The 7,087-nt window shown below is 39.3% G+C and overlaps 1 pseudogene; it reads left to right on the top strand.

Annotated features, from left to right (window-relative positions):
• The first annotated feature begins 48 nt into the window (after nt 1–48).
• Nucleotides 49–1,545, top strand: LOC118736177 (annotated as a pseudogene).
• Nucleotides 1,546–7,087: the final 5,542 nt, after the last annotated feature.

The following is a 7,087-nucleotide window of genomic DNA, read 5'->3' as shown; positions in this document are numbered from 1 at the left end:
TGCAGCTATAAGAGCATATGTCAACCCTGATCAAAAGAATTGGGATGAGTAGTATTGGTTGTGCTTTAAGGTCTGCGTCAAATTCAGCGATTGGCACCTCACCATATTTTATGGCTTTTGGCCAGCAAATGGTGACAAACGGCGAGACGTATGAACTCTTGAGGAAACTGGAGTTGTTGGAAGACCGAACCATAAACTTTAATAGAGAAGATTCTTTGGAGATGGTAAGAAATCGTGGAGCCAACTAATGAGTAAACAACATGACCGAAACGAAAAATCGTATCGAGCCCTAACCGCCAAAATAACGTAAGCGACATTTTTTTCAAAATTTTCTTTTTGATGCAGAAATATTCCTAGAGCATCTAGATACATTTCTGCATCAAAAAAATAATTTTGAAAAAAATGTCGCTTACGTTATTTTGGCGGTTAGGGCTCGGTATAATCTACAATCGCGGGAAACAACTTACGAAGTGGGTCAAGAAATATATCGAAGGAACTTTCAACAAAGCAATTTCGGGAAAGGATTCAACGCAAAACTTGCCCCATCGTTTATAAAAGCAAGGATCAGGCGAAGGTAAGGAAGTTGTTACTATGAACTGGAGGACCTCCAAGGGCACTCAGTTGGCACTTATCATGCCAAGGATATCCGCCAATAATAGCAGTTCTGGTAGCAAGCGGTATCACCTTCCGGCTTGTACATCGTAAGTCTGATTTTGGTTGGGGGGAAATGTAGTGGCGCTTGTAGCTCCAAAATCCTTTTACTTGTGACTTAGGCGATATTTCCCTGTGTAAGATCGCTAAACATAGCTCCTATAACTATCATGATCTCTTTTACTCCGGGAAAAGTAGCGCTAGTCCTTCAAATTTATCTATTCATTCAGCTAGACTTAAGGTCTCCTGTTGCAAAATTGAAGCCTTTCGAGTCTTTCAACCTTAAGCCGTAGCGCCATAAACGTCCTTTAAAAAAAAAACGTCTTCAAGCAAAGTTTAAATTTTTTCTTGTTACTTTTTTATAAGTGCGGTGAACGATTAACTGGAGGTAAGCAAGTGTTAGCGATACATTTTTTTCTATTTTTAGCTAATTTTAATTAGTTCAATATAAAAAGAAACCACTTATTTTAATTTGTAGGCATTCCCAATTTTATCAGACGCATATGTACATACATTTTCATACCGTCTTGGTTGGTGCATTTTCCGCATTATTGTATCGTTGTACATACATCCATCGTGCCAAATCATCTACGGGTAATTAATATAATTTATATACGTACAAAAAAACGTCATTTAATAGTACCATTAACGAACATTTCTCTCTAGACTTGGCACTTTGTATATAATTCCTACAACTTTCCAAGTACATACATACATAAGATAATATACCGGTGCCGTTAAACCTAGGTATGTGCATATGTACACTCCCGCATAAGTGAGTGATCGGCACAAGGAGAGCTACCAGCAGGTGTCAGTTTGGCGCGGAGTTCCTAACATGCGGACTACTATGATTTTGGACGCAAAACAAGTGCCGTGTGGTTATTAATAATAACATAATAGCATATATCTACATAGGGAAATAATCGGATATCAAAAAAGAAAAAAAAAAATTCACGGCAAAACAAGTGCCGTGTGGTTATTAATAATAATATAATAGCATATATCTACATAGGGAAATAATCGGATATCAAAAAAGAAAAAAAAAATTTGCGAAAAATTAACGTGAAATCGGTAGGAATGAGGAGCCTACTTTACATATGCACACCTGCATTGCGTTAGAGTAGCAGAAACCCGTTTTTGATGTGGTTTTTCTTTAAAGAAAGTTTTTGTGTTACAGGAAGCTGAAAATCAAAGTATAAATTAGAATATATTGTAGTTAACAAAAACAAAAAAAAAACCAAAAAAAAAAATAAAATATTGCATGAGATAAATTTTGAGCCGCGTGCTATATGAAGGAAAAGACTGTGCATATTGTCTGTATAAGCAGCTAGTACTGAAAAAAAAAGAAAACTTTTACATGAGATACTTTGGTGGTGCATGATATTCAATTCGGTGTACTAGGAAACTAACAAAAAAAAAATACAAGAAAAAAAACCAACAAGTGAAACTAAGCGAAAAGATTTCGACCAGTTTGATATACAGTGCATGCCATTGGCAACATTAGTGTTTTTTTTCTCTTTATCTACCTTAGCACTATGAAAGATCTTTCATCGTGGGAACGCAACTTGTCGTAAGTCCAATCGAACTTAATATTCCATCAATGTATTTGAGAGAGGTATAAGCACATTAGCTTGTTGGTGTTTTTGTTTTTTATATTTGCATTGTACATAATTAATATACACATACTGTAAACCATATTTTCAATTTAGTTCTAATTGTACAAATATGTATACATACATACGTATGTACATATTCACGTACGTCAGAGTAAGCGAATTGTTATGGATTATGAGACTAGGATTAAGTGTTGGAATTTGGTTTCGTTAAATAAAGTTATAAATATGGAATAGAACTAAATAATTTGATTTCGAGCTATCGGCGGAGAGCTGTTGTGGTAGGGCTAGGGATCATTCATCACATTTAGTTATTATGGGTCTTATGGAAGATCAAGGTTGGGAGGGCAATATATCGGTTGGCACGTTCGTCTAAGCCGGCCGGGGCTAAGTCACTAACAGGGTTAAAGCCAGTAATCTCTTTTCTTTCCTTCCTATATCTTTCAACTACTTAGTACTGGAGCACGCGTATATTTATGTTTTATTTTCGCATATGGCAGTTACTTAGGCAGGACATAAGCAGCATGAATACCACCCCACTAGCCGACGAGACAGGAGCCGGAACCCAACGCGTGCCCGCTAGCTTATGCTTGCCACAAAAAGTGTACACCGTACATACAGAGACATACTACCGCGGTTATATGCTACAGTGCATTCAACCAAAATTTACAATCACGATGACTCCAAATACTTTTGTTACATTCACATTCTATACTGAATGGAACTCTGGCATTCAATAACACATTGCGTTTGTTTTTGTTTCAAAATAATTTAATCCACTCAGGAATGAGGTTTTTTTTTATACAACCACACAATCAAAATTTTGAAACGAATGCCAAGTGAATGCAGATCCTACTGATTCAATGATTATACAGCTCTGATATTTAGCAACCGCATTATTATTACTGCGCCTAAAAATATGCACTACCCTGAAGCGGAACTGCACAAAACACCATTTCTTTAAATGAATTAATGCTGCTGAAAGAGACAATAAATGAAGTCAGTTTGATAAAATACAATACATATCAGAATATCTTTGAATCATCAGCGTACATACCTGTGTAATTTTATTAAAATAACTTAAGTTATTTTAGTATGTTTTACTTTGAATTAAAAAATAATGAGTTTTCATTATTTAAATATTGCACATATTTTGAAACTTGGATTTATATTTGTTAAATATTAAACAAAATTTTTGTATAAAAAATAATTGGAATTAAATTAATAGTCAAATCTTGTCAATATGTGTGTATTAGTAATACGAAATAGTAAATCTACATAGCGTCTGTTCACCAGTACCCAGCAAGAACGACCTAACGCATTCTCCAATACACTTACAAAATTGTCAATAAAATCGATCACATTTGCATAGTAGCCATATCCATATGTCATTCTTTGCGTTATATAACACGTTATTAATCGCATAATAATATTTGATTGAAAAGAGACAAATACATATAGGATAATATAATAGCGAATTCCATGTGAAAGAAACAGAAAACTGCTCACACGTGAAACGATTATGCGTTAGGTTAATCGAGGAGCCCTATGTAAAATGATGGACAATTTTTGAATTTCTCACGCAAAAAGTTTGTAGTACTAGGCGTATATAACGCATTACATAACAGATAAGGTTCTTACTGGGTAGGTGCGGCTGCAAGCGGGTGTCTGTCTTGGAGCAAGCGGCTCGCTATATAAACGTGTATTTGGTTGCGAAACCACCCCCGTCCCAGCAATGGGTTGTGCGCTGGGCTTGGGACCCGCCACGTAAAAACTACTTCCAATGAAGAAGCAAGGCAAAGCCTCGGATGAGACGTGCTTGGCGACTTCAATGCCAGGATGGGCAAGGAAGGGATCTTTGGAACCACCGTCGGAAAATTCAGCCGCCACGACAAAACGTCCGACAACGGACTGAGGCTGATCGATTTCGCCGGGGTCCGAAACATGGTAGTATGCAGTACTAAGTTAAAGCATAAAAATATGCATCAAGCTACGTGGATGTCTCCGATCCGAAAAACGAGAAACCAAATCAACTATGTTGTGATAGAGGGAAGGCATGCTTTCAGTATTTTAGACGTACGTACACTCCAAGGCCCAAACATCGACTTGGACCACTATCTTGTTGCAGCCAAGATACGCATCCGTCTCTGTGCAGTAAAAAATGTGCGCCCAAATATGCAAGGAAAGCTTAGCGTCGAAAAGCTGCAATCACAACAGACAGCCAATGCATTCGCTACTCGACTCACACACTCTTCAACAAACCGACATATGCGAGCATTGGAACCACATTTCCCGCTCATTAAGTACCGCCGCCGAAGAAGTAGTCAGATTTCAGCATGCCCGAAAGAACAACTGGTACGATGAGGAGTGTCAGGAAGCTGCTGAGAAAAAATATGCCGCCTACAGGGCCACGGTGCGATCGGGCGCAACGCGCGCTATGTTTGACCGCTATAGGGATCTGAAGAGGGAAGCGAGACGTATTTGCCGCAACAAGAAGAGAGAGGCCGAAATACGTGAGTGCGAAGAGCTTGAAATGCTGGCCGACAGGAGTATTGACCGAAAATTTTACCAGAGAGTTAGGCGACTTACGGAAGTTTTCAAGACCAGGGCGTACTCCTGTAAGAACAACAATGGTGACCTAGTTACCGATGTTCAGTGGATGATGACGGAGTCGATGTTCCTCCGCCTGACCATAATGAGGTACATATAGCAATAACGCGGCTGAAAAACAACAAACCTGCTGGAGCTGCCAGCTTGTCAGCTGAGCTATTCACGTACGGTGGCGAGGAGTTGATAAGGTGCATGCATCAACTCTTATGCAGACTATGGTCAGATGAACGCATGCCCGACGACTGGAATTTAAGTGTGCTCTGCCCAATCCACAAGAAAAGTGACCCCGCCATTCGCCACCAAACGGCGCTTCAGACAGGGCGACTCTCTTTCATGTGACTTCTTTAATCTGATGTTGGAGCAAATAATAAGAGCTGCAGAACTGAACCGCTCAGGAACAATTTACTACAAGAGCGTGCAATCGCTGGCTTATGCGGATGCCATCGATATCATCGGTAACAAAAACCGCGAAGTCTGTTCTGCCTTTTCCAAGTTGGATAAGGAAGCAAAGCGAATGGGTCTGGTGGTAAACGAGGACGAGACGAAGTATCTCCTGTCAACAAACAAACAGTCAGCACATTCGCGCATTGCCGCTCACGTCAATGTTGACAGTTATAATTTCGAGAAAGTAGAGGATTTCGTTTACTTGGGAACCAGCATTAACACCGATAGTAATGTCAGCATGGAAATAGAATGCAGAATCACTCTTGCCAACAAGTGCTATTTTGGACTGAGTAGGCAATTCAGGAGTAAAGTCCTCTCTCGACGTACGAAAACCACACTCTATAAGTCACTCATCATGCCCGTGCTCGTATATGGCGCAGAAGCATGGACAATGACAACATCCGATGAGGCGGCTCTTGGAGTATTCGAGAGAAAGATTTTGCGGAAGATTTACGGGTCTTTACGCGTTGGCGACGGCGAGTACGACGCTTTACAACGACATGGACATAGTGCAGCGAATTAAAATACAGCGGCTCCGCTGGCTTGGTCATGTTGTTCGAATGGACACCGACGCTCCAGCTCTGAAAGTATTCAACCCGGAACCCGCTGGTGGTAGCAGAGGAAGAGGAAGGCCCCCACTGAGATGGAAAGACCAGGTGGAGAAGGACTTGGCTTCACGTGGCATTTCCAATTGGCGCCAGTTGGCACAGAAAAGAAACGACTGGCGTGCTTTGTTGAACTCGGCCAAATCGGTTAGGCGGTTACAGCGCCAAATAAGAAGAAGAGAAATCTACATATACATATTTTACTAACAATCAAACACATCGAAGTTTAATAATACAAATAATTAATAAAAATTTTATATGATTCAAAACTGATGGAAATACTCATTAGGCTTATTTACTAAAAGACTGTCAAAACTAAAGAAAAAAAGAGAAATCATGTAAAATCATGTAGAATTACTCCTTATATCTAGCTTGAATATGTGTAAATATTTTGTGGTAAAATCTTGTATAATATCCAATAAATAATCTTTCTTTCACAGGAGGAAGAAGCTATACGAAAAAGCAAAAAAGGCAGGCTCCGAAAAGCATCGTATCGTATTTTACTAAGCTCCACAAATCGCAAACTGAAGTCTCTGAAGTAATTGATGCCGAAAAAGAAAATGTTGATTGAATCCAAGGCATCGTTAAAGATGGCCAAAGTAATATTGATGACCCACCTCTTCTTCCCGATTGTAATATTCAAGCATCAACTTCTCATGGCGAAGTTATTCTACGTCAGCAATCCGTTCTGAATAAACTTGACATTGGCGCTTTTGTAGGCAGCAAACATTTGTTACACGAATATGCCAAGCACAAATTACTTAAGGAGCCTTGGCCACCACCAAATGACTATGCATTTCCTTATTCTGTTCACTCGAAAAAAAGGAAATCTGAGAATTATCTGATTGAGAATGAGTGGCTTGTTTTTTCTGATTTCGCTAAAGGCTGTTTCTGCAAATACTGTTTTTTGTTTGCAAGTGAAACTGGTGATCCTAAATCAAACGTACCTTTAAATAAACTCGTTAAGGTACCGTTAACATCATTTGCAAAATTATCTGGTAGAGAAGGCGCAATCGCGTGCCATGCAGCAAATAAGTATCATATGCGTGCTGTTAGTAGTGCTCGAAATTTCATCACATCCAATGAGAATCCAGAAAAAGAAATTTCAAATTTGATTTCTACGCATCGCATTTCCCAAGTTGACTCTTCGGAGGGCGCACGTTG

The sequence above is a fragment of the Rhagoletis pomonella genome, unplaced genomic scaffold, assembly GCF_013731165.1.
Source record: "Rhagoletis pomonella isolate Grant_MI unplaced genomic scaffold, Rhpom_1.0 Rhpom_scaffold_00003, whole genome shotgun sequence".
NCBI lineage: Eukaryota > Metazoa > Arthropoda > Insecta > Diptera > Tephritidae > Rhagoletis > Rhagoletis pomonella.
This window is presented reverse-complemented; position numbering and strand designations above follow the sequence as displayed.